Source organism: Podarcis liolepis (assembly GCF_965112155.1).
Source record: "Podarcis liolepis genome assembly, chromosome: 1".
NCBI classification, from domain to species: domain Eukaryota; kingdom Metazoa; phylum Chordata; class Lepidosauria; order Squamata; family Lacertidae; genus Podarcis; species Podarcis liolepis.
Window position 1 is genome coordinate 25,365,261 of NC_139554.1, and position 12,092 is coordinate 25,377,352.

Genomic DNA, 12,092 nt, shown 5'->3' on the forward strand with positions numbered 1-12,092 from the left:
CGCTCTTTAGCGCTCAATCAGAGCAAATTGCAGTTTAGGCTTGCTCTGGATTGATGTTTGCTCCTATTTAGAGCAAGGGTTTCAGTGGGAAAGAGTGGGGCAAGGGGAAAACTACTCAGACCCGTACTTTCTGAGGCTGGTTGTGACCATTGCCATTTTTACTGCAGCGCAGTGCAACGCTCACCTCCCACACACAAATTCTACAAATAGGGTCTTTAACTTCCCAACCAGAAATGCAACAGCTACATGTGCACCCCAGTGTTTTATACTTGGTAGTCATCATCTGCATGTGAGTGAAACAGGGCAGTGGTGCAAACTTGAATAAAATATTGGGGGTGCCCAGCTAAGTCCTGCCCCACATAATTAATCACATGACACAGTGAGCATACACCATTTGAATGGCAATGCACATCAACTTAGGGGAGTGGCTCCCTCAACTATTTCATTCGGGGGGGGAGGCGACGGGACCTTGCCCTCTAGGAGTTGATTCCTATGAATCAGGGGTAGGCAAATTGTTCTGTTTCTAGTCTGAGTTGCTTTTGCATATGTTCAGACATAAGTCTTTTTCATCCTGTTTTTGCATTAATTTGTGTTTGGTTTTTCGTTTTTTTAAGAAAGCACATAAAATGCATTTAATTATGATTATTTATGGATCTCTTCCTATGAAGCATCTTGAAGTAATTTCACATTACAATAAAAGCATATATAAAAGCATTGCTCGTGTGCGTGTGTGTGAGCGCGCGCACACACACACACACAAACACACACACTCAAAATTTAATGCAGTCACATATATAACAACAATTTCAAATCCAATACAGATATGAACTAGGATAGACATCTGCATTCAGAAGACTTGTTTTCAATAGACTCTGAAAAGACAATAGAGTGGAACCAGTGGGATATGTAATGGGACAGAATCCCAAAGGCATAGGCACCATTAATAGGATTCCAGCATTATGTGAGGATCTGCTGATACAGTTTTATCTGCAAAGCACAGTGATCAGTTGTATATAGAAGGAATGAGAATTGCTTTTTAGGTACAATATATATATTAAGTGTACTTCCTCTCAAAATACCCATTTCTAAATCACCCCCACCCTCAAAATACATGTCTTAAACATACTTCGGTTGCAAAATCTGTATAATTGCAGAATTCCTTGGATATTTCTGATATGCAAATGAGTCTGAGAGATGTGGATCGGATCAGTTCATATCAGCATCCCGTTGGTGAGAGTGTGGTGCTGATAATGCCAAGGTTGCAGGTTTGATCCCGGTATGGGGCAGCTGCATATTCCTGCACTGCAAGGAGTTGGAGCGGATGATCCTCAGGGTCCCTTCCAACTCTACAATTCCATGATCCCTAATGTAAATCAAGCGTGAGAGTGAATAACTTGCCTAGAAAAAATAAATGCCCCATTCCTCCAGCGTGTGGCTTCCATATAGGTGTGCACCTGCTGATATGACTAGCATGAACTTCCAGTTATGCAGAGGAAGTCTTAAGAATCAATCTTATCCAAAGCAATTGGTGTTTGGGAGCCCCACTGTTTCATTGCAACAGCGGGAGTAGCATTAGAGCGCTGCTTAAGTTCCCCGGATTCTAAGTTTGCATTCATTGCCACACGCAATGGAATTGTTGGCATGCAGTGTGGAGGAGGAAAACACAAAACAATGTGCTCAAGAGAAATGAGGTACATGACCTGAAGTTTGTGTGTCTAGCGGTGGGGGGGGGGGAGAGAAAAGGTGAGAAGCAGCACTAGTCAAATGAGAGATGCAAAGAGATTGCCAGATCAAGGCTGGAATAAATAGCACTGGCTCTGCAGTAGAGGAAGCCTTAGAGAATTTAATGGAGAGGAACGTTTTCCAGCATACGGAGTGGAAGAGAGCCGCTTTGACAGGAATGTTAAAATCTCCCAAACAATCAACACTTCAGCCCCAGCGATGCTGAAATGACAGCAACCGACACAGCTACCTAATGAAGCATCCTTCGTTATCTGTTCTCTGCTGAATCTGTGCATCTTTTGTTGAATATCTACAGCATATAACAAACACAATCATAATTAAAACTAGGTACAAAAAGATGGTAGGCTGATACTTAACTGAAAATTCCACATTGTTGGTAACTTACCTACTTCAGTCAATAGCTTTTTATGCAGCTCCCTGACTGGGCGTTTAATGCAGGCCTGCAGCAGAGTTTCACCTTTTACCTTGTGTATTCTTATCAGCCATGACTACTGTTATACCACGCTTTTTTGAGTGGGCGATCGAGGCTTTTAAGCTTCACAAAAGGCCCAATATTGCTTAAAGCAGACAGAATAGCTCTTACCCCATTCCCCTGAGCTTGGTCTGGACATGTGGAGAGGAAGAAAAAATAAGACTTGCAGCCACTTTTACACCATACATTTAAGCCCTATGATATAACTTTCAATAGTCATGGTTTTCCCTAAAGAATTCTGGGAGCTATAGTTTGTTAAGGGTGATGAGAGTTGTTAGGAGACCCCTGTTGTCACCACACCAGCCACAGTTCCCAGAGCTGTTTAACAATCTATCCCCCTTCACAAGGAACACTAGACAAATGACAAACTAGCTCTGAGATTCATATACCAATGAATTCTTATACCAAATGAACAGAATCTCTAAGTGCTTTGCAAAAATATTAAAATGAACCTATCTGAATGGAACTATCCCTGCAGCCTTGCCTTAAGAGCAGTGCACCTCACCCCTGACCACCGGGGAGGCTGTTTGGGGCCAATGGAACATCTGAGGACCCACAGCTGGGGAAGGGTGCTATAATTGTTTGTAATACTTGAGGAAGTATTGATGCAGAAGATGGAAAAGACCACCAGCATTCTTTAATGCCACATGCTGGACTCAGTGGACTTGGGGGGAGGGCGGAGGGAGCAGGAAGCCAATGAAATGTGGGTGAGCAAGAGCAAATGCGGAAATGCTGCCTCACGGAAGGTCTTGAGCAAAGACAAGCTATTTCCTCCAGGGCAGGCATCCCTAAACTCGGCCCTCCAAATGTTTTGGGACTACAACTCCCATCATCCCTAGCTAACAGGACCAGTGGTCAGGGATGATGGGAACTGTAGTCCCAAAAACATCTGGAGGTCCGAGTCTGGGGATGCCTGCTCCAGGGGGATTTGGGAACTGTGGACTTGGAAAGAAAGTGCCAGGGCAGAAGGCCAGATAACAAGTAGAAGAAATACTTCTTGTATCTGTGCTGAATCTTCCAACAAACCATTGGATGTCTGTGAGTCCTTGGGTTCTATCCACTTTTTCAGTGCCTTGCATGAATCTGTAAGTAAAGTTCAAAGCAGAGCTGCTGCCAATCGTCATGGTGGGGATCATGTAGAGGAGCTGCCTTGCTCACTGCCTGTGATAACAGGGGCAGCCCCCTTGCAAGTTGTACCCCTTTCAGAAGACCTATACGAATGCAATGCTAGAATTGCAGACTATTGGACTATTTCCAAGAGAAGTCCTATGCAAGAGGCAAACTTGCATAAGCCAAGGTGCATCCGTCAGCCTTCGCAACTCCATTCTGATATGGCATAGCCCATGAAGAGTGTGAACCAGGATAAAATTAAGAGGAAGAACTGCAAGGGGCAGATAGAAAACTCACTGGCCTTGCAGACAACTTCATTGTCCAGAAAGTGGGAGAAGCAACAAGAGGAACAGCCATTTTAGATCTGGTCCTAACCAATGTTGATGACCTGGTTAGTGGGGTAGAAGTGGAAGGATCATTAGGCGCGAGTGATCATGCTCTTCTGAAGTTTACTATACAGCGGAAAGGAGCAGCCAAGCATACTAGGACTCAATTTCTTGACTTTAAGAAAGCCGACTTCATAAAACTTAGGGAAGTGCTGGGTGAGATCCCATGGACAGTAATACTAAAAGGAAAGGGAGTTCATGATGGCTGGGAGTTTGTTAAGAGGGAGATACTAAAAGCACAACGTCAGGCAATACCAATGAGACGGAAACATGGAAGGTGCCTAAAGAAGCCAGGGTGGCTATCTAAAGAACTTTTAACTGAATTAAGATTAAAAAAGGATGTGTACAAAAAATGGAAAAGGGGGGAAACCACCAAAGAGGAATTCAAACAAATAGCCAGCACGTGTAGACACAAAGTCAGAAAAGCTAAAGCACAGAATGAACTCAGGCTTGCTAGAGAGGTTAAAAGCAACAAAAAAGGCTTTTATGGGTATGTTCGTAGCAAAAGGAAGAACAAAGAAACAATGGGGTCACTCAGAGGAGAAGATGGTGAAATGCAAACAGGGGACACAGAAAGGGCTGAACTACTCAATGCCTTCTTTGCCTCAGTCTTCTCCGATAAAGAAAACAATGCCCGACCTGAAGAATTTGGAGCAAATGATTCAGCAAAGGAAACACAGCCCAGAATAACTAAGGAGATAGTACAAGAATATTTGGCTAGTTTAGATGTATTCAAGTCTCCAGGGCCAGATGAACTGCATCCAAGAGTATTAAAAGAACTGGCAGATGTGATCTCAGAACCACTGGCAGTCATCTTTGAGAATTCCTGGAGAACAGGCGAAGTCCCGGCAGACTGGAGGAGGGCAAATGTTGTCCCTATTTTCAAAAAGGGGAAAAGAGAGGACCCAAATAATTACCGCCCAGTCAGTCTGACATCAATAGCAGGGAAGATTCTGGAGCAGATCATTAAGCAAACAGTCTGTGAGCACCTAGAAAGGAATGCTGTGATCACCAATAGTCAGCATGGATTTCTGAAAAATAAGTCATGTCAGACTAACCTGATCTCGTTTTTTGACAGAATTACAAGCCTGGTAGATGAAGGGAACGCAGTGGATGTAGCCTACCTTGATTTCAGCAAGGCATTTGACAAGGTGCCCCATGATATTCTTGTAAAGAAGCTGGTAAAATGTGGTCTTGACTATGCTACCACTCAGTGGATTTGTAACTGGCTGACTGACCGAACCCAAAGGGTGCTCATCAATGGTTCCTCTTCATCCTGGAGAAGAGTGACTAGTGGGGTGCCACAGGGTTCTGTCTTGGGCCCGGTCTTATTCAACATCTTTATCAACGACTTGGATGATGGACTCAAGGGCATCCTGATCAAATTTGCAGATGACACCAAACTGGGAGGGGTGGCTAACACCCCAGAGGACAGGATCACACTTCAAAACGACCTTGACAGATTAGAGAACTGGGCCAAAATAAACAAGATGAATTTTAACAGGGAGAAATGTAAAGTATTGCACTTGGGCAAAAAAAATGAGAGGCACAAATACAAGATGGGTGACACCTGGCTTGAGAGCAGTACATGTGAAAAGGATCTAGGATTCTTGGTTGACCACAAACTTGACATGAGCCAACAGTGTGACGCGGCAGCTAAAAAAGCCAATGCAATTCTGGGCTGCATCAATAGGAGTATAGCATCTAGATCAAGGGAAGTAATAGTGCCACTGTATTCTGCTCTGGTCAGACCACACCTGGAGTACTGTGTCCAGTTCTGGGCACCACAATTCAAGAAGGACACTGACAAACTGGAACGTGTCCAGAGGAGGGCAACCAAAATGGTCAAAGGCCTGGAAACGATGCCTTATGAGGAACGGCTAAGGGAGCTGGGCATGTTTAGCCTGGAGAAGAGGAGGTTAAGGGGTGATATGATAGCCATGTTCAAATATATAAAAGGATGTCACATAGAGGAGGGAGAAAGGTTGTTTTCTGCTGCTCTGGAGAAGCGGACACGGAGCAATGGATCCAAACTACAAGAAAGAAGATTCCACCTAAACATTAGGAAGAACTTCCTGACAGTAAGAGCTGTTTGACAGTGGAATTTGCTGCCAAGGAGTGTGGTGGAGTCTCCTACTTTGGAGGTCTTTAAGCAGAGGCTTGACAACCATATGTCAGGAGTGCTCTGATGGTGTTTCCTGCTTGGCAGGGGGTTGGACTCGATGGCCCTTGTGGTCTCTTCCAACTCTATGATTCTATGATTCTATGATTCTATGAAAAGCAAATTTGTGGTTTGAGCTGTAGGCCTGAGGTTCCTTACCCTTGACATATAATTAAGGTAAGGACACTATCAATAACATTTATATGCCCATCCAATAAAATTGTTTTTTGGCCTGGAGATTTCTTTTTGAAGTTAAACCAGTCTTAGTCTTCCCCACCATGGAAGCACATCCCATAACTTTCTTCACAGGTCTCTGTTTTCATTATCCATCTCCGAACTGTTAATGTTAACTGGTGGGTTCATTCATCATTGCTCAGTTGCATTTCAGCTAGGGGAGGCTTTCTTGAAGTCTGTATTATTACACTGGCTTTATTACAGCCACAAATAGCTGTGGGAGCTCATTGATCTCCCCTTCCTTGCTCCTTCCAATTCAAAGATCTGACCTAGATTATACTAGATAAAACTGAAATATGTTTATGTCCATTATTCCCATAGGAGGCATTTATATTTTGCATTGCGAGTTAATAGCGAAAGACTCTTTACAAGTTTTTGCATGCATAAAACAAAAGCTTTTATAATCCTGAGGAGGCATCTTGCTGTGATAATATATTTAACTCACTTGCAGTGCTGTAAAACAGATAAACTTTAAATACAACATATTGTGCCAAAAGATTAGAACCGACTTTGCTTGAGTTCACTATGAGTTCAGAAAATCAATGTTAACGGTGTTTTCCCCTCCCATTTTGGTTAAAAATACAAACCGTTTCCCATTCCCATCACACTATCTCTTTGCATGCATAGAGCACAGATAAAAAGGTTTTACAAGGGAAAAAAGCAGGCAAATTTGCTCTTATTGGAATTAAAGTAACAATTTTGTTTAGCACATGTGTATTCAAGAGTGATAAGAATTGAGAGTAGCAGATTGGTTAGGCTTAAACTGAACCAGAATCACAGTGATCCATCCTTGTAACATGGAAAGAAAAAGAAATTAATTCTACACTAGTGGGTTTTCCACCCATTATTGAAAATATGGGGCGTATGGGGTAGTGGGAGAGGGAATACCTCTGGTGTGGGGCACATTGTGTTCCTCCTGGGGTCATATGTCCACCTTTGGTCTCCACCCCCCCTGCACTCAGCTCTCACCTGTGGCTCCTAGAAGCTGTCAACATGCGACAGTGGCCACACTCTGGGAATGGCTTCGGCTGGCTGGCAAAACCAGGTGAGGGTAGCCAATGGGTCTCAAACCCTCAGTGAGATAGGCACTTACCTTACATGTGAGAGAGGCTCCAGAGGATTGAGAAGACAAGGTCAATAGTGGGTCCAACTGCCAAGGTGGTTTCTGCACAGGTTGTAGATGGAAGCGAGGGGCAGATGGGGCTCATCAACCTGGGAAGCCACTCCATTTAGGAGAAGGAAAATTCTGACACTAAACTTCCACTACCTTGCAGGATATCTTTGGGAGAAGAAAAAGGCTAAGGAGTAAAACCTACACAAATTCAGGGCGGAGTCCCTAAGATGGTTGGATGGTGCCTTGTATGCCTCCTTCTGGCAACTCTTGCAGCCAAGCTGGTGCCAAAAGTATTGCTCTGCTGTGGGGATGCGGATGCAGCGTGGGGGTGCACCCCACCTCAGCATAAGACACGCCACAGCGTGTCTAGCCGCCATGCCCACTCTCTGACCTTTTCCTCCCTCGCAGAAAGCTTTGCTTAATGTTCCACTTGGCTGGAGCATGTCGAATGACTCAGACTTTCGAGTATCAGGGGAACATTTGGGGGGAAAACACCTGTCTGACACATGTATTGCTAACGCTGGAAATGTGCTTTACTGGAAATACGTTAAGTTCAGGGTGGTTTCACTACTGTTTCCAATTGTTGACTTCTGCTAATAAAAGGAGCCTCCACAGAGCTAGCCGGCAGCTTGCTTGGAGTTTGCTTGCTAGCTTGTTCCTGCACAGCTCACATGCATTCAACTCCCGTGCCGTCCTCTGTTATTTCTACACTCTGCTTTCCTCTGGAACATATCAGTGAGGCTGAGAGGAGGATTTTGCCACCCCAGATCCTCCATACACACTGCCAATGCCTGTGCCCCAGGAGAAGTCACTTTAGTGCCTCTAATGCAGCAGTTTGAGGCACAACCCCAGAGACAGATGGATTCCAACAACAGTAAAAATATGTTTTGGACTGAGCCACTCCAAACTTCACAACCCTTTTCGCATATTGTGAAGTTGGAAGTAGCATTTTGGGAATGCAGGGTGGGGGTAAATATGATTTTGGAGCTGGCAGCAAATCTAGCACCAGTGTCAAAAGTGCTCCCAGGAGCTGTGGAATCACAAAGACAATCAGAATACCCTTGATCTGCAGGAAGGTAAGAAATGGTGGCCACCAACTGTTGGGACTCCCAGGACCCCTGCCGCTGTTGTCAGAACCACCAAAAGGGCTACTGGAACGGGCAGTAGCTCAGTGGTAGAGCATCTTTTTCCCATGTAGAAGGTCTCAGGTTAAATCTCTGGTAATGCTAGGTAGGGCTGGGAGAAACTCCTGCCTGAAATCCAACTGAGACCATCTTTAAGTATTTTGCTGATCCACACAAAGCTCAGTGTGCTTGAATTTGGCTCATGACGACAACAAGATTGCCCTATAGAACCAAGAGTAGTCAAATTTTGGTCTCATGGTAGGAACAAAAGACTGAACCTGAGCAAGGTAGAATTTGATGAGTGATCTCCCCCAAACTTAGTAAGATTATTTTTTTTAAAAAAACCACCTATGTTTCTTTCTGCACTGAAACAAGAGATAGTTTGCATTCTGGTGTAATTTGTTCCAGAAGTCCTTGAAGGACAGGCTTTACTGGCAATGATTTAGAGACCTGTTCCTACCTCTGGTGACTTTGTGTTGGAATTCTGTCAGCAAAATGTATCTTCAAAGCCATTTCACCCACAGTAGTTATTACTCAGCTAGGTTCACTCAGTGAATAAATATCCCCTCACGCTAACACCAATTTTTCTTTCTTGGAGCTTTCTCTACAGCATTTGGAAGGGAAGGGGGAGATGACAAAAACAAGGGGAAATATGTTAGGAAAGGCCTGGATATTGGACTCTGAAGACAAACCAAACTAACCTTTCTTTGGAAGACAGTTCTGCTTCCATGTGGATGCAGAGGCAACTAAGTCCAGCTTCTCATGAAATGGTCACATTTGCTCCTGTGACCCCATCGCTTTGAAATGCCAGCCATCAGACTGGAAGATTCTGCAGCGGGGACATGATTGTTTTACATTAACAAGAGCTATGGCTTAGTGATAGAGCATCTGATTTGCCTGAAGAAGGTCCCTGGTTCAGTCCCTGGCATCTCCACATAGCGCTGGGAGTGACTTCTGCCTGAAACCCTGGAGAGCCACTACCTGTCAGTGCAGACAGTACTAATCTAGATGGGCCAATGGTCTTTCTCAGCATGAGGCAGCATGTGTGTGTGTGTGTTTACTCTGATTAACAAAATATAGATTTTATTTCTGTGGCAAAATGTTTTGGCTTTAATAAAAATGAAACGATACTGTTGCCAAGATGGCAGTTATAAAGCTCTGAAGATGAATCCTGACAAGACAGAAGTATTGTTTCTGGGGGACAGGGGGCAGGCAGGTGTGGAGGACTCCCTGGTCCTGAATGGGGTAACTGTGTCCCTGAAGGAACAGGTGTGCAGCCTGGGAGTCATTTTGGACTCACAGCTGTCCATGGAGGTTCAGGTTAAATCTGTGTCCAGGGCAGCTGTTTACCAGCTCCACCTGGTACGCAGACTAAGACCCTACCTGCCCGCAGACTGTCTCACCAGAGTGGTGCATGCTCTAGTTATCTCCCACTTGGACTACTGCAATGCGCTCTATGTGGGACTACCTTTGAAGGTGACCCGGAAACTACAATTAATCCAGAATGCAGCAGCTAGACTGGTAACTGGGAGTGGCCACCAGGACCATATAACACCGGTTCTGAGAGATCTGCATTGGCTCCCAGTACGTTTCCGAGCACAATTCAAAGTGTTGGTGCTGACCTTTAAAGCCCTAAACGGCCTTGGTCCTGTATACCTGAAGGAGTGTCTCCACCCCATCTTTCAGCCCGGACACGGAGATCCAGCGCAGAGGGCCTTCTGGCGGTTCCCTCATTGTGAGAAGTAAGGTTACAGGGAACCAGACAGAGGGCCTTCTTGGTAGTGGCACCCGCCCTTTGGAACGCCCTCCCTTCAGATTTGAAGGAAATAAGTAGCTATCCTATCTTTAAAAGACATCTGAAGGCAGCCCTGTTCAGGGAAGTTTTTAATATTTAATGCTGTATTGTTTTTAATACTTGATTGGGAGCCGCCCAGAATGGCTGGGGAAACTCAGCCAGATGGGTGGGGTATAAATAATAAATTATGATGATGATGATGATGATGATGATGATGATGATGAAATGTCCAGAAGGGCTTCGTGTTGGTACTATCCTCAAGGCTGAGGCCATGCGTTGTAAATGCATCTAGTGTGTGCATCCAGATGTTGCCTCCATTCGCTAGCAGAGTAAGATCCGTTGTGAGCTCTCTCCCTCATCCTTCTTTACCTGCTCCTGTTATTTAATCACAACAATAACCAAGGTGACGAAAATGAAGGAATGGCTTAGCAAGGTCAAATGCAATAAAGCACACAGAGCCACAAAGGGCAGGCTTATTTAACTTGTTGCGAGAGGGTGGTTGTTGGAGGCATCCCATGAGTTAAATGTACTTCCTCACACAATTTAAGAGAATTGGTTTGATTCCGTGTTGGTCATCTGCTTTTTTATGATTTTGTAATGTAGTAATGTTCTAATTATTTTATTGTGCACCTCCATGATCTTCCCTTATTTGTTGCTTAGATGATAGATATAGATAGATAAATAGATAGATATATAGATAGATAGATAGATAGATAGATAGATAGATAGATAGATAGATGATAGATAGATAGATAGATGATAGATAGATAGATAGATAGATAATGATGATGATGATGATGATAGATAGATAGATATAGACAGATAGATAGATAGATAGATGATAGATAGATAGATGATAGATAGCTAGATAGATAGATATAGATAGATAGATGATAGATATAGATAGATGATAGATAGATGATAGATAGATAGATAGATAGATAGATAGATAGATAGATAGATGATAGATAGATAGATAGATAGATAGATATAGATAGATGATGATAGATAGATAGATGATAGATAGATGATAGATAGATAGATAGATAGATAGATAGATAGATAGATAGATAGATATAGATAGATGATAGATGATAGATGATAGATGATAGATGATAGATGATAGATGATAGATGATAGATGATAGATGATAGATGATAGATGATAGATGATAGATAGAAAGATAGATATTCCTACTGGGTAGAAGAGGTCAAGGATATAAACAATACAATAAGCTTAGATTTATGGAGAAGGCTCCCCACTGCAGACATTGTCTCCAGCATATGGAGGGCTGTAGGGCCTCCAGCAGTGGCGTAGCGTGGGTTGTCAGCACCCGGGGCAAGGCAAGTAATTTGTGCCCCCTAACCCGTGGATTTTAGCTCTCAAGTGTGAGCGCGCCCTCGGATTTTTCCGGTAACACTTGACTTTATAGAATCATAGAATAGTAGAGTCGGAAGGGACCCGATGGTCATCTAGTCCAACCCCCTGTGGTGATGATTATGATGATGATACATTTTATTTATACCCCGCCCTCCCCAGCCAGAGCCGGGCTCAGAGCGGCTAACACCGGTAAAATTACAATAGAAACATAATGGGGGGAGGGACCAATTTAAAATACAGGTTAAAATGCAATTTGAAAAGCAGCCTCATTTTAAAAGTAGCCCACAAATCAAAACTGTAAGGGGAGGGAAGACATAAGGGTCCCACTGAGTCCAAACCAAAGGCCAGGTGGAACAGCTCTGTCTTGCAGGCCCTGAGGAAAGATGCAGGACTACGCAGCTGTCCCGTGCGGGGATCGAACCTGCAACCTTGACATCCCTATTTCCATAGGGTTCGGGTTTCCGAGTGGCTAGGGAAACCAAGCTGGATGGGGAGGGGAAGCCACAAACATGAGTCTGACCAAACTGCGGGAAGCAGTGGAAGACAGGAGTGCCTGGCGTGCCCTGGTCCAGG